Source organism: Trachemys scripta, chromosome 3 (assembly GCF_013100865.1).
Source record: "Trachemys scripta elegans isolate TJP31775 chromosome 3, CAS_Tse_1.0, whole genome shotgun sequence".
In the NCBI taxonomy this organism is placed as follows: domain Eukaryota; kingdom Metazoa; phylum Chordata; order Testudines; family Emydidae; genus Trachemys; species Trachemys scripta.
This window is the reverse complement of record NC_048300.1, coordinates 22,017,140-22,041,526: the sequence shown is the minus strand read 5'-3', so window position 1 is coordinate 22,041,526 and position 24,387 is coordinate 22,017,140. Positions and strand designations below refer to the sequence as shown.

Here is a 24,387-nt window from a genome sequence, read left to right as displayed (position 1 = left end):
TCTCCCAGTGTAATCTCTTACATTGACTGAAGAGTAAACTTTAAAAACCCAGGCTAACATTGATTAAAAATAAATTGGTAAATCAAGATAGGCTCTTATTTGGGGGTTGTGTGGATTAAAATAATCAACCAATTTCTGTGGTTAAAAGGAAACAAAATAAATTTGCACAAATCATTATATTCTGTATATCTATTAAGACCCACTGCTAGATATGTTTTAGAGAAGGGTTGATTAGCTGGTAGAATAACCAGGATAATAATCAACTATGGAGGTAAGTAATTGACACAACTTTAATGTTTAATAATGAATAGCATGCCAGGGGCAAAATAAAGGAAAATTTTCTCCTTTCTGAGAACCAATTCAGACCTAAAATTTCATAGGCCAAATATAGCAATTACTTGAAATTCCTGAACTGCTTCTCTAGTATTATAGCAAAACTAACAAGTCTAGTTAAAAGGAAAGCACACAAGTGGCTATATTAAATCAATTGGTTTCTATATGTTGCAATTTAATTTCAAACCTTGTCCCTGTTGAAGACTTAAGGGTTGATTTTAAAAATGTAGAAATGTAATGAACACACACTCTTCTGTGTCTTTTTGTAAAAAAAACCTAGATTGTACTATCTAACTGTTAATTAAATCAAGAAGAATAAGTTTATGATTTGCTTGTCTCAGAAGTGATTCTTCCTCTCTAAATATTTGCATTTAAAATTTGGGTGGCCTCCAAAAGCCCTAACTTTGCAGGAAAGGGAACAGTTTCTTTATTCTTTTTATTCTCACATTTTGTTTCTAACAAGGACCTCCCAATAATTTAAACTATTTAATGTACCTCAAAGATCATTATTTCCCCCTGATCCCTCAGAGAAATATAGGAGCATTTCTATTTACTGCTAACATTAGATTTACCTTTGAAGACTGGTTTACAAAATGGAGACATTAGCATGTGAAAGTTATTATTTTTTATACCACTGGGAATGCTAAGTTTTTGTGTTTGGTATATTAGTGTAAATATTGCCAGGTTTGTTATGGAAACTTGAAAAGCAGAGGCATGAAGGTATTTTGGTTTTAAAAACACATGTTTCTTTACCAAATAAAATATAAATACTATTTTGAGGATTGTCTTGAATTTATATTTAAAAGCAAAATAACAAAACCATGAATAAAAAATGCCCCTTTGAATTCTTAACAATCTAACAGAACTGCTCCACCAATGGAGAAGCAGGTGGGGTAATGCATCACAATTCATATAATTGAGGCTGTAAAGAAAGATGAGAGATATGTGCACTGTTTGTGTCACAGCAGTTGTGATCTGTGAAAATAACTTCTGAACAGCCTTTCTTAATAGTAAAAATGACTCTGTTGCTGTTCCAACTAAAAATCAATACAGCTCACAATTTTAATAAGGAACATGAATCTGGAAATGTGTTTAGTATCAGGTTATATAAACACACCCTAATGAGCTACTATAAAATCCATCACATTAAAGGCTGGTTTCCTACAAGGTATATTAGCTTAAAAATATTCAATATATTAGGTCAGTATACAACACTACCCATAATAAAGCAGGTCTGTCAAGATAAGATGCATGTTTTGCCCCTTAAAACTGTTATGTTTTGCACATTTTATAAGGTTCTTTGAATACATGAATAAGATAAGTTATTCCCATCCCTTTCTTAAGCAATCTCAGAAATGGCTGTGACCTGAAATTGGAAATCTTGTAAACACCCATCCGAAGAAAATGTGTGCAGTTCTGTCTTAAAGAGACGGTACATGTTTAATTATCCTAACTTCTTCTAGGAGAATACTATTAACATGCACATTAGCATCATCTCATTGGTTCCTCCTGCTGCTCCACCTTAGGGGCAGCAATAGGAGCTAATCTTATAGCTCCCATGCGCATAATAATGAAATTTTGTCTTGTCTCGAAGGCAGTGTTCTTTGGTCTAAAGTACAGCAGGAAACATTTCTTTTTTTAGAAAATTCCTGACCAACTCATTTAAAAAGATTTTAAAAATTAACGTTCTCCCTATGAGAATACCAGTGATTGCAAAATACATTGCTTTGACTTGTGAATGAAACATTAAGAAACTGTGCCAATAAATGTGCTCCATATTCTTATAGACATATACAACATAATATAGATGTTTGTGTATTTAGCTTTTTGTAAAACTGAGAGCAGTGGGTTTTGTTTTTTACAGTGTCTGTATAGGGTATTCTCAAAGAAATACCCTATACAACAACAAGATATAATTTTAATATAAAATATCTTTATTTTTTGCGTACAATATTCCACAAACTATAATAGGGAAAGAATGGAAAAAAAAACATACAAGCAAAAAAATACATGTGAATCCAAGGCTACTGAATTAAGGGAGGTTGTACCAACATTTCCCCCACTGTACATTATTTGTATTCAAGGTTTTTGAAATGACATTGTAATCTGATGATGCACCAGCCTATTATATTGTCTAGCAGGACAAATATCCTTGCGTTTTCTCTGTAGAACTAACACAATTTTTCCATGTCAGAGGTGCATAATATCCTGGCGGTCATAAGGAATGATGCTATTAATCCTCTTGGGCAATCTCCAGGTCTGATTATTAGGGAAATAAATTTGCATGCTGCATATGAGCTAGGTGAATCACCGAGAGCACAAATTATATTTCCTGACAGCAAGTTAGAGAATGGAGCCACATCGCTTTTTTATCTTTTTTTTTCCCCTCTGAAAGCTATAGAATTGCAATTCATTACATGAGATTGGTTAGAATTCAAGTCTCTTTTTAAGTTGATATTAAGTTGAGTCTGTTATCTCTGTGAAGGCTAGTGGGTTCCCCTGAGTATCCACCTAATCACTACTTAAAAAAATCGAAACGTATAGTTAGTGTCATGATTTAGGTACCAGAGCTACTTTATTTATCAGCACAGAGTGAGATAATTTCAATTTGAGGCTCTGTAGCCCTCATGAATTTAACTGTCTTGAAAGCTTCCCCCCCCCCCTCCCTTTTTTTTTTTTTTTCCATATTGTAATAATGGTTACTCTGGACACCTCTATTGCTGTGTTCCCAATGCATCTTACAGGATTGGTTGGGGTTTTTTTTTGTTTTGGTTTGGGTTTTTTTGTATTGTTGCAGACCTGATTTTTAACATGTTTAGGTAAAACATCACTCGCCTTTCAGTTAAGAAATTTGGCTGCATTTGCTATGCCAGAAGCACAGCCAGGCATGTCTGCCTTCAATATCAGTGATGAATGTATTTTTATTATTTCCACCATTTGGCATCTGAGAAACCTTTTTGCATTATTAAATCAGAACAGGGAGAATGATAGCAAATAAGAGGAGAATAAATGGCTTTATGTCCTAATGTATTAATTAAGCAGACATTTATTATAATCATGGTTTTATAGACATGTGGTAAAAATGTGTGATTTATCAGTGATATATTTACTGAGTTCTGCATATGGTAACATTCATGAGCTAATTTGGAGATTTCCACTTTTAACAGATTTCACTTTGAAATCCTACTCATTGGTGCTGTCCTGTACGTGCAGACAACAAGCATAACCAAGCCTTAGTGTGGTGAGTAACAATATAGCTGTAACCAGCATGGAGGCAAGAGAGGAATGTCTCGATTAAAGGTAAAATGTTCTATAAACCCATATAGATCAGATACAGCAGACTTGAATTGACTTTTGTGGGGATTCTGAAATGTCTTGTGTTACCTCAGTGGAGATGAGAAAAGGTTGAAGACATAGAAAATGTCTAAACTGGTAAGAATAGGAAGCATGACTGAAACAAAAAGAGACAGGTAGTATATCTGACAATGCCAAATCTAAAATGTTCTTAATCATTTACTTATTCATGGGTTACAGGCAGCAATACTGAGAGCAAAGGAGATACGTCTCAGACTTGAGGTTTCATATGCATTGTCAAATATATAGCAAAGGGGAAGGACTTTTAATAATCGTATGTAAAATCTGCTGAAGATTTGTCTATTATTGCATCAGTTTAGTTTCTTTGTTTCCTGATCAGGTCTGGTGTCATTTCTTTTTAGGACAGAGGTGGGGTTTTTTCATTTGGACTGTGATCATGCATAGGCAGGAAGTATTACACACGTTTACAAAAAGGAGATCGTATTTGAAGAACATTTAAAGAATGTCCACAGGGGAGGGACTTGCCTGCTCATAGTGTTATTTCCTATTCCTGAAGAGAAACATTGCAATCAGATAGCAGTGCAAGTAACCTTAATTTCTGGCTTGCACAAGGCATTGCTATTGGTAACACAGGGTGTTCATAGCTGTCCTGAAATAGGAAAGGGTTATAAGATGGGGAAGCTAAGAGAGATACTGCCACAGTTGAGATCAGAAGAGGGACTCAAGTTTCAGCCCACTACCCTATAAATGAGGAGGACCAGCTGAGGCAAAGCATTCTCTGTAAGGAGTTCAAGCTTCTGGAACACACTTCCCTGCGTTGGTCAATCAGAGCCCAAATTGGTTAATCTTCCAGTCATGATGGAAAGCCCATCTTTTCTTTCTGTTTTCTCAGGCTGTTGAAGAGGGAGCACAGTGGGGACTAGGTGGTTATATCCATGGACAGTCCTTCTGGGGATAGGAACCCAGAGCATAGGCTGAGCACCTACAGCTATGGTTAATATAAATTTGAATAAATAAAATAAAAGCAGCTGGCATTTTTATAAAAAAAAAAAACATAAAATATTTATTTCTTACTACAGACTGGCCATTTCTCCACAGGAGTAAAGCACAAATGATGTGTACACACCTATTAGCAAAACAGAACATTGTAGCAAGACACATGACTGAAACTCCTGAGGGCAGGAACCAAACGTCAGATAGTAAAGCTTTGCTTCAAAACTTTACACTCTACGTTCTCAGGGTAACTGATCAAAAATGCAATGAAAACACTGTCCTGGAAATATGGGAGAGCAAATCTAGATGAGAATTGAGAACCAGATGAGAAAGCAAAACTAGAATAAAGTGTAAAGAACAGAAATGTCTTCAACTGAAAAGGTTAAAAATAATTATTTCTCTGAAAAATATATGGTGAGGGGGTTGTTTTTCATTTTTTTCAGATTTCCCCTGTCTGTTAAATGTCTAGCTCTCTCTGTAGTCTTAATCCTTGTAACTAGTGGGGACTCAGCAAATGCACAAGGGAAGCCTGCTTAAATCAATTGTTTCTGTGTGTTCTGTGTTATTACACAGAATGTTATTACACCACAATGTATGTCAATGCATCGGGATTTAGTGGTGCAGATTCCAGTGCTGTAATGACTGAAACCCCACAAAAATCAGAGTGTTGTGCCAATCAGAGCTTTTAGCTTCATTATGGAGAGCTTTTCCTGAAGGTTCATAAGCTTCATGCAAATTTGTATAATACAAAGCGTGTACAGTGTTGATCCCAGGAGGGCTATTCCTCACCTCTTACTGACATGACCAACCTTTTTAACTAGTGGAATTCTAACTGGAAATTAGCTGCTTGCGTTAAGGAAAATAACTAAAATATCTGAACTCCAGTGTGTTCCATTAAACTTTTAGTAGTTAGTATGCAGTTGCTAATATTGATTTTGTTTTTAGCAGAATGAAGCCTGTGTTGTGAGTATTGGAAATATGCATAGCTTCTCTTCTGGCTTTATTTCTTGCAGTAGGTTGAAAGCACAATGGTGCATTAAGTCTAAAACAGCCTGTTCTCCTGCCCGACTCTGCTGGGACTTGAACCTTGGATGTTAACACACAGGACTCATCACTAAATCTGCAATGCTTCTTGATGCAGCCTTAAGCCCCCTGTATACTCCCCCTCCAATCTATGCCCAGAATACAACCCACAGTTAGATGTGACAGAGGGAAAAGGCTTGCTGCTTCTGTGTCACTACCTGCAGTCATATGTAGCTGAAGGCTCTGGCTTACATTCGAGGCGACCACAGTGTGCCATCAACTTCTGTGCAGTGACCTGTCATAGAATTTCACATGGCCTGAATAACTGACAGAACAGTTCACCTTTCGGGGAAATGTAATGTTTTCTGATAAGAAGCTTATGTTAGTTTTCTTAGCAAATAGCCTGAAAGCATTTCTGACTATGGCATTTCTAGATGTGATAAGTTGAAGGAAACATCCTTGACCATGACTTAACAAAGCAGGCCATTCGTTTAATGGGGTAGCTGTTTTAAGAAACGTAAATAAATGGCAACTTAAGGATGATATAAAATAAATGATCACAGAGACAGCCCAGAGCTGCATTGTCACAGAAAATACAAGGCACTATTTATGGAGCTGTAAACAGGGGAGGATGTTTACTATTGCAGCTGGAATTAAATCAGAAAGCCAGAAAACTGAAATTTGGAGCAGCGTTAGGCCTAATTTCAGAAGCTTTTTAGGCAGGTAACAGCATATACTGTATGTTTTGTTATTAAAAATATTTTGCATTAAATTACACATAAACCTTAAAGTTTAAAGAGCCAAATTCTACTGTTTGTTTCACCATGGCACCTCATTGAATCAGTGAAGTTGCAGAAGATAAACTGAGAGCACAATTTGGACCATAAAATGTGTGATTGGGAGGCGGGGGTGTGGGGGGTCTTACATGCAGATGTCAAACATTTTGTAAATGTATATTTTAACCCAAGTACTCCTTTGTAGATGGGCTGGAGTCAAATCCTTACAGCCAAAATACCCTTTTGTGGGTATTCACAGCTTGCAGCTGACCTCTCTTTATAATGGGCTGAACCAGACCCCTAGCTCTAAACTTCCAGGGTGTTCAAAAGCCCACTCTGATTCCTAATTGGGCCGATGGAGCCTATCTCTGTTCTGGTGGTTATTCTGGACTTGCTTCTGATAGTCATGCTAAGTACTACCTTATTCCTTGAGGGAATTCACTGAAACCAATGGAACAGCCTGAGGAATGAGGTACTATTCAGTATGAAACTAGCCCTTTATTATTAATTTATTATAAACTCTGCAAACCTTACCTACACTGTATATGTTAATCACAGGGAAACATGTGTGGCACATCTAAATTTAGTTTTATAAACTGCACTGCACACCCTTCAAACTGAAAATGTTTTCCTCCTCACTGTTTTACTGGTATCCCTAAACTATTACGCTGCATTTAAAAATGAATTGTGTGCAATGACATTACAGAAGGGGTTAGGCTTTCTGAGCTGCCACCAGTGACATATGACTGTAGTGACAGACAGTCAGCAGTATTCAAACTGAATTAATCTGAAAAAGGAGCAGACTTCAATGTGAAGTTTAGGGGGAGGCTGAACAGCTACATATTTACAAAAGGGATGTCACTGAACCGTCTTTCTACCCAGGGATAGCCTTTGGCTACTTAATACTTTAAAACCAGTAGTAGAAGGATTAAATACACCTGAAGTCAGGTCTTTGAGGCCATTTCTCTCTAGTGCTTTCTTTTCCTTACTTGAGTTGGACCTCACCAGATTTTTTTGAAGGCTGTGACCAGGGTTGATATTCTGATACCTTTTATTAGAATTGCACAGAAGTAAAAGAAGTCTCGCAGAGACACAGACTCCTTTTTCTGATGTCTTTGAAAAGTTAACACATCCGAGGCTACATAAGAAACAGACATCACAGAGGAGGAGGAGGAGGGATATGGTAATAAAGGTGATAGTGATACCTTCATTTAACAAATATGCAGTGTTAATTATGTAAACATGTAAGAACTCAAAAATCTTTTAATCATATGTGTCACACAACTGAAATATTTTACAGTCTTATTCAAGATCATAGGGTAATAATGTTATTTTACATTGGCTAGTTGACAAGCATAGGCCAGGGCTGTCTATCAAACAAAACTGTTGTGCCAGATTGTATCTTGGCAATAAGCACAAAAGAAGAGCCAGTCAAATTCTGTTTACATATTAATAGTCGAATCAGATTTCTGTACTACAGACATTCCCTTAACTGGATGGCTATAAAAAGAGAGGAAGGAGAAAGATGCTTGTGCTTGGGTGGGCCATATTTTAAACTAAGTGATTTTTACAGAGAACTTCTACTTCTATGAAGCTGCAGATCAGGTTTCTCAAATGCACCCAAGAGATCAGGTTCTCATTCTGAAGGAGGATTTAAGCAACAATAGCTTTTCTCTTTCTTCATTATTTAACACAGAAGACAACAAAAGGAGAATATATTTTTGAAGAATGACAAGATTCTACCACCCTGTTTCTTGCAAAACTTACAACCATTTTAGGTACATCTATGTTATAACAAAGTGGTCAGCTTGTGAGCAGCATAGGTGTAAGAACCATGGAGTGAAGAAAAGTTGGGAGATTCTGGCCCCATGCAGGGAACAAGATGATGCTTTCTTCTTTTAAGACATGCACCCAATAGTAGCTTTAATTCATTGCGACTCGTGCGGTCCCCATCTGCCTCCCCTTCCCTCCCCCCCACCAGCATTACTGCTATGAACAGAAAGGGTAAAATTCTGGCCCCGTTGAAGTGAATGGAAGTTTTGCCATTTAACGTAATGGGTCAGGATGTCACTTGGGAAGTGCAACACCAGATTAGACTGGTCCATCCAGTTCAATATCCTGTCTCTGATAGCAGCCAGTACCAGATGGACATAGGGACAAATAAGAAACCCCTGAATGCCCAAAGGGGAGATTTCTTCCCAACCTCCATCAGTTAGTACTTTGATTATGCCCTGAAGCATGAGGGTTTGCATTCCTTATAAATATCTCATCTTGGCCAAATTAACTGTTGATGTTCTCATTATCATTAAAAATGTCTAATTATTTTTTTCTGAATCATATTAAGCCCTTATTAAGCCTAAATTATATCTTGTGGCAATCTGTTCCACAGGTTAATTATGCATCACGTGAAATGCATTTTCTTCTATCTGTTTTTAAAATGTTGCATTTCAGTGTCATTGTATTATGAGACAAGGTAACTTGAAGCATGCAATTGACCTGCTGTATATCTGTCATTAACTCTCTCATGTCCTCTCTTATATGTGTTCTCCAAACTAACCAGTCTGTCCTCCTTCCACTCCTTCATTTTTGTTATGCTCTTCTATGTTGGCTTTGGTTTTTTTTAGATGGGTTGAACATAGGCTGGTGCAGCATTCCAATAAGAATGCACCATCAAGTTATTCAATGACATAATATTTTTAGCATTAATTTCTATCCTGCTCTTTCTACATTTTAACATTTTATTTTCTTCTTTGACCACTGCTGCCCATCGAGCAGCTTTATTACTGAGCTGTCCACCATGTCACCTACTTCTTTTTCTTGAGTGGGTAGTTAATTTACAACCCAGCAATTCAAATAGCATCCCAGTAGTTCAAATAATTCCTTCAAATATGCATTACCTTGCATTTGTCAACAGTGGATTTCATCTCCCATCATGCTGCACATCTGCCTAATTTTCTTAATCTTCTTTTGTCTTGATGACCCTCAATATCTTATGTCATCTGTAAATCTTGCCAGCTCCCCATTTTTTGCAGGTCACTAATAAATATATTAAATAACACTAGTCCTAATAAAGATCCTTGAAACACTCCACTGTTAGACTTTTTCCATTTTAAACAATCAACTATTTATTCTTACTCTGTTCTCTGTCAGCTTTATTGAATACACACATTTATTTTCAGAATGTTGGTATCGTTCTGCTGGAGGCACTCACTCATGTGGGCTAAAAAGTTGGAGGCTTAAGTCTCACATCAGACTTCAGGCTGATCTCCAGTGCTCACAAAGCATCCTTAGGGCTGCTGCACGGTTAAGGGTGCTGTCCTATCAAATGAGTTGTTAAACAAAGTCCCTTCTGCTCATATCTGGTGGTTCCCCGGTTAAAATGAAAGATCTTGTGGTGATTTTCTAGAATTCAGCATCCTAATCAACATTCCTTGTATCAATAAAATAGGGTTTGTTGTCCAAGATGCATGAATAATGGCTAAGCAGTCACTTCACTGCTGGAAATTAATTAATTGAGGCTAAGTTCTTTGGGATACTTTTAATATGCAAAGTTCTACATAATACCCAGCTCTGAGAACACCCACCAGTTGTAATAGAAGATTCAAGAAGGAAGACTGTAGTCAGTCAGGAATGCCCACCATTCTGAGGACTAAATGAGATGAGACCCTTTCACTAGCTTGCATCTTTTGGAGTCACTTTGGAATTCATACTACTGAGACTATGTGAGAGCTACAAGATAGCTTTCCTTCTTGTGCTGATTTATTGCAAGACTGGAAGTCTAACTTACTATGTAGGGGTCAGTAATGGTTTACAGCATAGTATACAATGGAATATTAAAGTTAGTATACCATGGTCTAGTAGAATAAGAGACACATGCAAACAACAAAGAGAACTATAGTATGAGCAAGCCAAGCCAAAGAGGATGGATAGACTGAAAGGAAAAGACAGTTTATATTTACAGTGATCTGATGAGTCCTGCATATCCATAAATGATGATGTCTACAAGTTGAGTTTCTGTCAAAGAAGCTAATGTAGATACCTGGAATGTTCAGTTATCAAGTACCATTTTTGCTTAAGCGCATTTGTGTTACATCAATGCCAGTGCTAGTGCTATGTGTGTGTACAAAGGAGCTCTTGGGTTTGAAACACTAGTAGTCCTTGGAACTAAAGGTTCAGATCTTGGCAGGACTGACTCAGTCGTCATCCTTCTGTAGCAGAAAAATTGAGTTCTGTACGATTTACTGTGTGCAAGTCTCTTAGATATAGGTTTAAGACTGAGGTGCTGTCCAGCCAGAGCAGACAGAAATATATCCCTGGGTCCTTTTTGTGAGGGTCTAGCGGGATGTCCATGGAAAAAATCTGCTCCTTACTCTGTTGTTCAGTTTGCTGTAAGACATTTGGTTGCCACCTTCCACACCAGATGTTTGCATACTAAAGGTGTTATATGTGGATAATTGTAAAGTACCTGGAGGTAAAATGTTCTGTATACAGTGATCATTATTGATTGTATTTGTTGTTAAATGGCAGCTGAAACACCAGAAGCAGTGACCTGCCTACTTTTGTTCTTCTCAACAGATGCAATTTTCCAATATCAATTATTATTATCTATGATATAACAGATAAAATATATATTATTAATATCTACCTATGGTACTTTTATGGCCCTCAATATTGTAGTGTTTGTGTGCCTCACAATCTTCATTGTATTTATCCTCACAGCACCCTATGAGGTTGGAAAGTGCAGTTATCCCCATTTTACAGACAGGGAACTGAGGCACAAAGAGACTAAGTGGCTTGCATAGAAAGCCTAGAGAGGAGCAGGGACTTGAACGCAGGTGTACCAAGTCCTAGGCTAGTGCCTAAATCAATGGGCCATCCTTACTCTCTTCCTCATTTATGCATGACCCTGAACATTTTAGAGCCATTTTAGTTCATTCGTATAGTAGCTATGATGTGTCTTCCAGACACAATAACTTACACTGCAGAGAGTCCGATGGGAGGTGGAAGAATGGGATGAAAATGTGGGAGGTTTTTTTAAGGCAATTCCCAACCCTAAACCCTCTTCTCTACATAGTTCCTGTGCATTCTCCATTTCCTGTCTCTGCTCCATTGTGTCTATTTGAATGGTAGCTCACACCTTAAAGCTGTTATTTTCAAGTTTTAATAATATTTTGCAACTCGTTTCCTGTTTCTCAGACGACAACCTTGCCAAAAGCATTCTTTGGCAGGTACTAATTTGGGTGACGACCACTTGATCTACATTTTTGGTGGGTAATTACTGAGTCAGAAGTGAGTAACTTTTTGATATCCCCTGGCATTCAGAAAGGCGGGTATTTTTACTACCCACTCATTAAAGAGTCACTGGTAGTGTAATGCCATGAATTCTGCACTGTTCTCAGAGATGAGAAAAATCTGACTTAACTCTGAAAGTTACTACTTTATCCTTATTTTGGTCGTATTTACATAGTTAGCAGTATGTTGGCATTTTCAATATTAACCCTACTAAGGATTTATCATATTGAATATTTAAATTTGCATGAGACTGAAACTTGAACAAATCATTGGTATTCAGAAAGACACACACAAGTTCACAAGCTGATCCAGAGTTCCTCTGAACTATGTGAGCCAGATTCATCACTACTCTGGCAGCTTTGCATCATTCTTGTGATATAAAGCACCTGTAGTGCAGGCCCCTTAATGAATGAGGGAGGAAACCTAGTGACAGAGGATGTGGAAAAAGCTAATGTACTCAATGCTTTTTTTGCCTCTGTCTTCACAAACAAGGTCAGCTTCCAGACTACTGCACTGGGCAGCATAGCATGGGGAGGAGGTGACCAGCCCTCTGTGGAGAAAGAAGTGGTTCGGTACTATTTTAAAAAGCTGGACAAGCACAAGTTCATGGGGCCGGATGCGCTGCATCTGAGGGTGCTAAAGGAGCTAGCGGATGTGATTGCAGAGCCATTGGCCATTATCTTTGAAAACTCATGGTGATTGGGGGAGGTCCCAGATGACTGGAAAAAGGCTAATGTAGTGCCCATCGTTAAAAAAGGGAAGAAGGCGGATCCGGAGAACTACAGGCCAGTCAGCCTCACCTCAGTCCCTGGAAAAATCATGGAGCAGGTCCTCAAGGAATCAATTCTGAAGCACTTAGAGGAGAGGAAAGTGATCAGGAACAGTCAGAATGGATTCACCAAGGGCAAGTCATTCATGACTAACCTAATTGCCTTCTATGATGAGATAACTGGCTCTGTGGATGAGAGGAAAGCAGTGGACGTATTATTCCTTGACTATAGCAAAGATTTTGATATGGTCTCCCACAGTATTCTTCTGAGCAAGTTAAAGAAATATGGGCTGGATGAATGGACTATAAGGTGGATAGAAATCTGGCTAGATCGTCGGACTCAATGGGTAGTGATAAATGGCTCCATGTCTAGCTGGCAGTCGGTATCAAGCGGAGTGCCCCAAGGGTCAGTCCTGGGGCCAGTTTTGTTCAATATCTTCATTAATGATCTGGAAGATGGCGTGGACTGCACCCTCAGCAAGTTTGCAGATGACACTAAGCTGGGAGGAGTGGTAGATATGCTGGAGGGTAGGGATAGGATACAGAGGGACCTAGACAAATTAGAGGATTGGGCCAAAATAAATCTGATGAGGTTCAACAAGGACAATTGCAGAGTCATGCACTTAGGACGGAAGAATCCCATGCTCTGCTACAGACTAGGGACCTAATAGCTAGGCATCAGTTCTGCAAAAAAGGACCTAGGGGTTACAGTGGACGAGAAGCTGGATATGAGTCAACAGTGTGCCCTTGTTGCCAAGAAGGCTAAGGACATTTTGGGCTGCATAAGTAGGAGCATTGCCAGCAGATCGAGAGATGTGATCATTCCCCTCTATTCAGCATTGTTGAGGCCTCATCTGGAGTACTTTGTCCAGTTTTGGGCCCCACACTACAAGAAGGATGTGGAAAAATTGGAAAGAGTCCAGCGGAGGGCAAGAAAAATGATTAGGGGGCTGGAGCATATGACTTATGAGGAGAGGCTGAGGGAACTGAGATTGTTTAGTCTGCAGAAGAGAAGAATGAGAGGGGATTTGATAGCTGCTTTCAACTACCTGAAAGGGGGTTCCAAAGAGGATGGATCTAGACTGTTCTCAGTGGTAGCAGAAGACAGAACAAGGAGTAATGGTCTCAAGTTGCACTGGAAGAGGTTTAGGTTGGATATTAGGAAAAACTTTTTCACTAGGAGGGTTGTGAAGCACTGGAATGGGTTACCTAGGGAGGTGGTGGAATCTCCTTCCTTAGAGATTTTTAAGGCCTGACTTTACTTTTAAGGTCAGGTTGACAAAGCCCTGGGTGGGATGTTTTAGTGGGGGATTGGTCCTGCTTTGAGCAGGGGGTTGGGCTAGATAACATCCTGGGGTCCCTTCCAACCCTGATATTCTATGATTGTATGATTCTATGTAAATGCAGCTGTGCTGGCCAGCTAATCTGTATTTATGGCTGTTTTGCATTTCCAGAGTGGCCAGAGCGTACTGGTGAATCTTGCCTTCTGAATTACTTGGGTACACAAAATTTGGCTGGACATATCATGAGAAGAGGGATCCTTCTGAGATTTTTGGCACTGCTTGCTGTCGTGAGTTATTTTGGCACTAGTTTGTGGTTCCAGGCAGAACCTGTCCAGAGGTGAGCAAAAATGAAAAATAATGTGGGAAGAAATGATCAGATTTCTTTTCAAACATCAGAAAAGTTCAGATTTTTGAGTTTTAGAAGTGTATGTCCGTGTGTGTGTGTGTGTGGGGGGGATATTTGCCATATTCTCAGCTTCCCTATCTGGCTGCTTTCCCCTCCTTCTTTCTTGGCACAGTGGTCCCTAGTGGGTTCCCCCAAATCCTGGAAGCAAACAAGCTCCCACAGCAAATGCTCCTGGGAACTAGCCAGTGTCCCACGAGTGAACAGATTTAAGATCTTTGAGAAAAACTGATCTCTGTTTTTGAACTAACAGGAAATTGTCATTGTGCTTGATTTCTCCTGTTTGGATACAAAATATTTAAAAAGCTAGTTTGAATGTGACAATATACACATACGTCTGTACTGTCTAATGCTCGGCATCTTTATCTTGGCATCATAGTGAACTAAGCCCTGCTCTTTAGCTGTGTTGCTTACAGCTTGTTCCTAGAATAATTTGAGCTGCCCCATGCTTTTAGACTGTCATTCAGCATGTCTTTGAAAAATTTCTGGCCACCTGGCTGCATTTTCCTTGTCTCAGGTGGCTCAGTATCCTTTCTGGTAGTTTCTCATCACAAACGGTCAGTGCCTCTCAACTGTAACTTTAATATCATTGCTTTGATGCTAGAGTTGATGCCAATGAATTTAATATCCAGTGTATAGCATTGCCAATTTATCTCGGGAGTGATAAGTAGGCAGCAGTGATAAAATGCATTTAGTGCCTGAATACGACTTAAATATGTAGTCTAGGGTTCACAGCCTCAAAACAGAGAGGATAAAAACTGCAGCACAGTAAACTGATGCCCAAGAATTAGGGTGCTAATGAATTGTAACTCTTAAAAACAATTAAGTCCCAGCATACTAGAATTTCCTCAATTCCAAATAGTAAAGTTGTCAAATCACCCATGGAGGATAACCTGATAGGCATCTGGTAGGAAGGTTTGTGTTGTAGAAATCTGAAGAAATACTGTTTTGTTTTGTTTTTTTTAAAAAAACCACATGCTTTAAAGAATGGAAATTCCATTGCTGACACATCTTCACTTTCTTATTGTACTAGCAAAATGCTTTCCATGCATATGAAATCAATGGGGAAATATTGATTTCTGGCTATGAATTTGCTTTCAAGGCTTAGGCTGACTGTCTAGATACAGTGAGTCTGAAAAATATCTATTCAACTGTTTATAACTATCTAACTGGCATTTTTAAAAATATTACCCTGTATTAATCTAGTGAATAGTGTTATAACTGCCAGAGTTAATGTTTATTACACTTATTAAATGGATTCTGATATCTCATATAAAATAAATGGCAGAGTTAGAAAATTAATACTTTAATTCTTCAAATTTGTGTCAGTAACTTTATCTGCTGAACATCATATGAATACTACTATATCTGAGCAAAAGCACACACAGCTCTGTAGTGTTGGCAATGTGATTATCTCTTTAATTATGTATAGATTCTTTGTTTTCTGATCAAAACAAAATAGGATGATAGGTGAAAAAAGGGTGATCCATGCAATACTGAATAAAGCATCCTTCCTAGATCCTACAAGTTGATGGAACTGTTCAAGGATAACTGCCCTCTCAGACTAGCCAATGATGAATCTGGGGCTTTTACACATTCTGTGTCCTGGAAACTAATAGACCCATTAACTTGTCAAAGAAATTAGATGCAGGATCACCATTGGTCATGGTGCAAATGATCGTTGGTGATAACTCTGGAATTGTGAATTTTATTCATGTTAAAAAATACAAATATTTTCAAGTTACTATGTGCAGTATATAAATAAATGCCTTAAATGGAATTAAACTGCTTGTACTCAAAAATACAATACAATTAAAATATTACATTTCCCCCACCCCATCTCCCAGAAGAAGATCAATGTCCAGGTTTCTAACATCCTAAAGTTTAACAGAATTCAGACCCTTTTTTGTGATTCAGCATATATTCAGTTTAAGTTGAGATTCATAGGCTTTGGGCAGTATTCAGATCTGGGCTTTTTGTTCTGCCCTTTTTAGAGACAAGGGCTTGCATGTTACAGATCCAGACGTGGATTTTGAACCTAAAATTTCAGGTTAGAGTCAAAATTTTGGTATTGCCAGTCATAAAAATAGGTGCTAGTTGCAAAACTCTGATCCAACCCTAGCTTTGGATTCGGAATGCTATCAATGATTACTGGGGTTACCATCTGGTATTTTAGTCCAGGACCATCTCTAACTGATACAGTGAAGCTATGAATAAACTGATACTAAGGAATTCATTAGTATGAACAGTTGTTCCTAGCAAAATTGCAGGTCTGACCTATATGAGACTGATCAAACATGATAAATTTGTGAGACATTGATCTGAGTGAGAGAACTCAAAATGTTTAGAAGGAAAAATGATGTGAAGACAAAAAGGATATAAAATAACACCAATGTTTTTAGTATATAATCCTTCCTCTCCCTCCTCCCCCCAGCCTCAGCACCACATTTTCACTTGCCTGAGCACATCTTGGTACAGAAAAGGGATGGAAATATTGAAATACCATGAAAAATGCTCTTCTTCAGGTATTTGATCCTCTCAAAACTAGGAAGTACCAGACATCCAACCCGTGAATGTTTATCTGAAATGGACAAAACTGCCAAACTTTTTGAGCTTCACCCATTGCTAATCATGAGTGCAACTTCCATTAATACTAATGAGAGATGTGAATATGTCATAAGAGATCAGATTCTTAAAATCGAGGAAAATATCTACAATAAATATTTTTGATTGACAAACTATGATTGTACTCTAGCTAGTGTAATAAAGCTGTTATATGAACACTAATTACAAACTATAGTTTTACATAATTTTCCACAAAAATACTACCATTGTCTTGCTATGGCATACATTCTAAGATGTGTGTTAGCATCTGCACATATGCCTTATCATTACTAGAACAACTGTACTTTAGTAGAAAAACTGTGGAAGCATTTCCACGGTTCTGTGCAAAAATCTATCAGTTCATTTTGGTATTTTGTTTTTCCCTTACACCATGCAGATATTCAGTATATGCATCTCTCTTCAGGAAAGCACTTCAGCATTCACTTAATTCCATTGAAATCAGTGGGACATATGCATGTGCTTAAGTGCTTTCCTGAATCAGGGACTTGGTGCATACTAAATGCATTGCCATTGCTTGTTACCTATTTCAAAACTCCTCGTTGGTAGGCTTTACCACAGTAGCTTTTATAAACTTTGTTATCGTTACCCTCTACAGCTGGCACAGAATTGTAACTTCACTCAGAGCGATTAAGCAGCAGCGGATGTTTTCTTGTCCCTTTTGGATAAAGTCCATTACAGACTTACTTGATGGAACTGTAGCACTCCTGTTGGCTCTCCTTCTTCCTTTATTTGTTTGTTTGTTTGTGTTTTGTTTTCTGTCTTTTTGTTAAATAAGTTGTTTCAGACACTGTATTTGCTCAGAAGGACAGAAATGACACCACACTACAGGAAATATTTCATGTTTAAACAAGTTACAAGAAGATTATTTGAAGGGTAACAGGCAGGTTATGTAACCCATAAAAGTATGAATGATTTACAAATATTTAACAAGGAAAAAACTAATTATGCCGCTCCTGTCACAGTGAGGGCAGGCTTAGAAATGGTATAATCAATATGAGAATGTTAGCTGTAATGCAGTCTGTCAGCTTTTTAACCAACCAAAAAACTTCAACAAGTCTATAAACAGAATTAACCCTCTCTTTGCTGGATTCTGCTTGTGCTGCAATGTTTTCTCATCTCATGGTCTATATTAGCAGTTGTCTGTCATGCAATCTTTTCAAGAAGCATTTGCACTGAGGTTGAGCGAGTTTGTTTCAGAGCATTGAGGCTAAGAGAATTTGTATTGAGGACCATGAGAATGTAGTTTATAGGGACCAAATTGTGCCTCGGACCCTGATCAAGCCAAAGCACATAAACATGCACTTTACTTAAGAACATACTTAAAGGTAAGTATGTGCTTTCATGCTTTGCTGGATCTTAGCTTCAGTTGCACCTCTGAAACCTCACTGACTTCTGATGTAACTAGATGCTGAATTTGTCTCAAAGAGTCTGTCTGCAGGAGTCTAGGACATTGCCACCAGATGTAATGAAGACAGAAGCTTGAACCCTTTCCACCCAAATTAAACAACTGAATCCTGAGTATGCGACATAGTGCAGGAAGTTGTTTTCTTATATGGTTCTTATGTTTTAAAAGAAGCAACATTACCATGTATTTTACACATATTTTTAAATCACTGTATAAAGTTAATGATTCAGATGTTTTGCATTATAACCTGGCATCTCAGGAGGCATGAAAATAGCATAGTAGGAAAATGTCATTGCATACTTTATAGGCAAATCTGTTAACAAATGGAAATCCTTTCATACCTAAATAAGAGTTCCATCTTTACTCCCTCCGCCTATCTCAACCTTCCACTGGACTTCTGATGTGCATAAACTGTGACTAACACATAATAGTAACAAGGCTTTTGGAGCTGCCAGAAATCTTTACTTATTAAAAAAGTAGCCTATGCTTTACAATTATTAACCATGCATGAAAATGTTTCTCCTCTAAATGACAATATCCCAAATCTGCTGTTTGCCTCAGAGAACAGGGGAGAGGACTCGTTTGAAAATGGAAACCTGCAAATTTAAAAAATTTAAGCACAGATCATAATTATATCTGCCCACAAAGTGCTGGGTGTGTATAGTTCTGTTTGATTTGTTGCTTTGTTACATTAGTTGTGGTTGTTTACGGCATTATATGTTGTAGTAACTTTATTTTATTGCTACTGTCACAACAAAGCAAAGCTGCTATTATGTTATAACAAACTAAAACCACATTTCTAAACCATCACATCTAACCAAACTACAGTGCTATAACACTTAATTTACAGTTTATTCCAATCGCATGGAGGCAGGAAACATAAAATATATAAAAAGTTGGATTTCATTGGTTTGTTCCTGCAAAAGACTTTTCAGGTTTGCTGTTTGTCACAGAGAAAGCTAAGGAAAAATGCTTTCCATAGATACTCTTTTTTTATATGATAAGTACACAACTATGCAATAGACACAGGACTGCAGTACTTTCAAGCCAGTTCACTGCATTAAGCAGGAATTCCAAGTGACAGGAACACAGGCAATAGGTCTATTTCAAATGTTTATGATTAGTACCTTTCTATTAGAGATGGACCTGAATCAGTACCCTAGAACCAATCAGCTTTCCGCATTGGAGGAGAGTGGAAGGGAACAGAAGCCAAACCTGAATCCAAATTAGTGCCTGGCCCAATTTCTGTACTGGACAAAACCAAATTTGAAGCTCAAGTGTTTTGCAGTTATAGCCTGTTTCTGACTTCATATACTGTTGAGTCTCTGTACTGCAAATCAGAACATTGAGGCAAGATACTTAAATATGCAAGTAACTTTAATCACATATCAGAGGGGTAGCCGTGTTAGTCTGGATCTGTAAAAAGCAACAGAGAGTCCTGTGGCACCTTTAAGATGTGGCACATCTGTTAGTCTTAAAGGTGCCACAGGACTCTCTGTTGCCTTTAATCACATAAGTAGCCCTATTGAAATTAAGTGTTGCTTAAATACCTTCCTGAAGTGGGGCATAAGATACTAAGGAATGGGATAGGTGCTTTGGAAAGGCACACAGTAGATACATAATGCTGCTGAGCACATCTTGGGAGGTCCCCTCAAATTCCACTGAATATACCCATTTCTAATCATTTTAGAGCATAGATGTCACATTGAATTCAATGGGATTTGATGGATCTCAACAAATTTCAGGGTGGGGCCACTAATAATAAACTCAAGTATCAGGGGGTAGCCGTGTTAGTCTATATTTACTCAGACCCTACGCTACCAGCACTCCCAGCTATCTTCGAGACACCACCGACTTCCTGAGGAAACTACAATGCATTGGTGTTCTTCCTGAAAACACCATCCTGGCCACCATGGATGTAGAAGCACTATACACCAATATTCCACATGAGGATGGACTACAAGCTGTCAGGAACAGTATCCCTGATGAGGCCACAGCACACCTGGTGGCTGAGCTTTGTGACATTTTCCTCACCCACAACCACTTCAGATTTGGGGACAACTTATACCTTCAAGTCAGTGGCACTGCTATGGGTACCCGCATGGCCCCACAGTATGCCAACATTTTTATGGCTGACTTAGAACAACGCTTCCTCAGCTCTCGTCCCCTAGTGCCCCTCCTCTACTTGCGCTACATTGATGACATCTTCATCATATGGACCCACGGAAAGGAGGCTCTTGAAGAATTCCACCTGGACTTCAACAATTTCCACCCCACCATCAACCTCAGCCTGGACCCGTCCACACAAGAGATCCACTTCCTGGACACTACAGTACAAATAAGTGATGGTCACATAAATACCACCCTATACTGGAAACCTACTGACCGCTATACATACCTACATGCCTCCAGCTTCCATCCAAGACACATCACACAATCCATTGTCTACAGCCAAGCCCTAAGATACAACCGAATTTGCTCCAACCCCTCAGACAGAGACAAACACCTACAAGATCTTTATCAAGCATTCGTAAAACTACAATACTCACCTGGGGAAGTGAGGAAACAGATTTACAGAGCAAGACGGGTACCCAGAAATCTCCTACTACAGGACAGGCCCAACAAGGACAATAACAACACCACTGGCCATCACATACAGCCCCCAGCTAAAACCTCTCCAGCACATTATCCACGATCTACAACCTATCCTGGAAAATGATCCTACACTCTCACAGACCTTGGGAGGCAGGCCAGTCCTCGCTTACAGACAACCCCCCAACCTGAAGCAAATACTCACCAGCAACTACACACCACACCACAGAAACACCAACCCAGGAACCAATCCCTGTAGCAAAGCTCGTTGCCTACTCTGTCCCCATATCTACTCTGGTGACACCATCAGAGGACCCAACCACATCAGCCATACCATCAAGGGCTCATTCACCTGCACATCTACTAATGTTATGTATGCCATCATGTGCCAGCAATGCCCCTCTGCCATGTACATTGGCCAAACCGGACAGTCCCCCCGCAAAAGAATAAATGGACACAAATCGGACATCAGGAATGGTAACATACATAAGCCAGTAAGTGAACACTTCAATCTCCCTGGTCATTCTATTACAGTTTTAAAAGTCACTATCATTGAACAAAAAAACTTCAGAAACAGACTTCAAAGAGAAACAGCAGAACTAAAATTCATTTGCAAATTTAACACCATTAATCTGGGTTTGAATAGGGACTGGGAGTGGCTGGCTCATTACAGAAGCAGTTTTTCCTCTCCTGGAATTGACACTTCCTCATCTATTATTGGGGGTGGACTACATCCACCCTGATTGAATTGGCCCTGTCAACACTGGTTCTCCACTTGCGAAGTAACTCCCTGCTCTCCATGTGTCAGTATATAATGCCTGCATCTGTAACTTTCACTCTATGCATCCGAAGAAGTGAGGTTTTTACCCATGAAAGCTTATGCCCAAATAAATCTGTTAGTCTTTAAGGTGCCACCAGACTCCTTGTTGTTGTTGTAATAATGAACCTTAGTGTTGGGTACTCCCCTGCCTACATTCCCTTCTGTTGTGCTGTACCCTTTCTCCATGTGGAACCTGAAATATATCCTTTGTTATATGTTCTGTCATGCATTAGAGCACAGACATTTGAAAAGGAGATGTTGGACCCTAGCTAGCACATAGGAAGTTTTAGTCCGGTAAGTTGGTTAAGGGTCTGTAAAACTTGTCAACTAGGTCTTAACAAAGAATTTGCAATGAATAATTTATTCTGGGGTCTTTTTTCCCATGTTTTTTTGTTTGAAAATTTAGCTTCTGAGTTACCGCCTGTGACTGTGAGGGACACCTGTGTAACTTGCTTTTCAGTTCTCTCATTTGAGGCAGTCTTAGCTAATCAGTTTGAGAAGATCTGCCATGGCATGATAGGCTGTCACCAAAAAAATCATTATGAAATCAGCACTCATGCACAAATATCAGTCTAGTCATAGGTGTGCTAGACCAGAATCAGCCCTTGGAGAAGTTTCAGATGAAAGTCACCTAGTCTTGTATCTCATGCCTGTGCTCAAAAGCAAAATTATCTGTGTTTCATATGGGTTCACTTTCATTTTCATACAGCCTCCCAGTATTACAAATTAAGTAAGTTTGAGGCCTTTGAAGCCCTTAGAACAGTGGTGGGCATCCTGTGGTGGTAATCCACTGGCGGGCCGTGAGATGGTTTGCTTACATTGACCGTCCGCAGGCACGGCTGCCTGCAGCTCCCAGTGGCTGCAGTTTGGCATTCCCAGCCCATGGGAGCTGCGGGAAGTTGAAGCCAGCTCATTCTGCTTCCCACAGCTCCCATTGGCTGGGAACAGCAAACTGTGGCCACTGGGAGCTGCGGGTGGCCGTGCCTGTGGAGGGTCAATGAAAACAAACTGTCTCACGGGCCACCAGCGGATTACTCTGACAGGCCTCATTGTTGCCCACCACTGCCTTAGAACTTCCATGCTTTTGCTTAGGCTCCAGACTGGATGTACTGTGCAGTTTATTGAATCAGGTCCTGTGACTTTCATAGATGTCATTGGCAGCATCTTCTGCAGACTCTTAGGTTTGCTGTGAATAACTCTTAAAAGTAGTAAGCACCACAGCATTTCCTGGAAAATTCAAGAAGCAGAAAGAATGTGACAAATTCGGTGGCTGAGCCATCAGGATATAGAGAACAAGTATCAAGCTGTGCCATATGTCAGTTGTGCTTGGCTTGGAAGGTCTCCTCCTGTAAAAGCATCTTGTTCCACTAGGAAGTGAAGCCAGGAGCAATAGCCTGCAAAATTAAACTATTTTTTCTTCAAAATCAGTGGATGCTTTTGTTTAATGAAACACCAGGCAAAATGTAAGTTGAGTCCCAATACAAACCTTCTCAGTTTAGGCACCATATCTTTTTCCCCCCCAGACAGAGTTACCTGTCACCAGCAAGGTGGTACTTACCATCCAGCAAAGAGATGTGAAGTTAGCACTTGGATGGAGATTGAGCACTCTGAGAATCTAGCAGAAAATATTACTGCTCCCTCTGCTGAGGGTGTCCACTCCCTTATCCTCAGGAGAAGTTCATGCATGCTGGACTCAGCTCTGGGCTGGCATGGCCTTCTTCCAACAGTGGCCAGAAAACCTTTTTTTTTTTTTTTTTTTTTAAATCTATGGCTAAACGGATTGTGCTCACTCTTTTTGGATAGAGATCTGACCGTTGTGACCCATTCTTTCTTACTTCCAGGCTGTATTCTAGTAATGTACTCTGTACCTAAGACTGACTATGGACGACACATAGAAGTTGCAGTGACCAATCTCCTGAGCAGAACAGGTACACAAAGCATATGACACTCATGTTCCACGCATTGTGCTGGCTCTTCATTCAATGAGGCCCTTCATAGGCTACAGTTGGATTCCTTTGATGCCTTTGCTCCACCATCCCAAGAGTACTGTGAGCTACAGAGATGATTCAGCTGACAGTGCCTAGGACAAAGCTTGCAGGAATTGGATACTAGGCACTTTTGATGAACAGCTACTAGCCATGGACCTCTCTTCCACAGGGGATTAGAATCAATACTCATGTCTCCCCATTTCGAGCTGAGGACAAGGTGCACCAGTTTGCCTAGTCCTTTTCGCAGTAAAGGCAGTGGCATGATGGCTGGAGAATTTTCTTTCCCCTGTAACTATTCGCCTTTGAAGAAGGCCAAGATATGAAAAATGCAAAGAGGAAAGTAGAGAGAAAGATAGTCAGAATAACAATGAGGCTTAATTCTTGTTCTCTGCTTCTGGATTTTTGATCCTGTTATTAATGGGTGCTTCTGGATTTTTGATCCTGTTATTAATGGGTGGTGATTTGTAATGGAACTTGTTTGGGCAGTCTACTCCATTATGTTATATGGTACTATTTTGGTGGATATGTTTGTTGGTGGGTGTTTCTAAGTACCGTGAAAACACCTATAGCCATGGAGAGGCATTATTTATAAATTATATATATATATAAGCCACAGTGATTGGTGCACCAGATATGTACAGACAAATAGAGTAAAGGGGAGGAGAAGCAAAGTGAGTACACTGGGATGTGCGGGCAAGACAACAGAACATGAAGGAAATCAAGAGATGGGGAAAATGGAGGGAAAAGGGAAATAGAAGGAACAAGGAATA

At 39.3% G+C, this 24,387-nt stretch overlaps 1 long non-coding RNA gene across 3 annotated transcripts in view; it reads left to right on the top strand.

Annotated features, from left to right (window-relative positions):
* The window catches only part of LOC117874306, a 104,683-nt gene that overhangs the window by 18,008 nt on the left and 62,288 nt on the right, over nt 1-24,387 (top strand). Inside the window, exons 2-4 of one of the 3 annotated variants that reach the window (XR_004644936.1) lie at nt 3,501-3,574; nt 13,956-14,121; nt 16,622-16,712. This is a non-coding gene — a long non-coding RNA (uncharacterized LOC117874306). Of the gene's footprint in view, nt 1-3,500; nt 3,575-12,867; nt 12,908-13,955; nt 14,122-16,621; nt 16,713-24,387 lie in introns of those variants that run through there. The other 2 variants (XR_004644937.1, XR_004644938.1) reach the window with 2 other exon arrangements.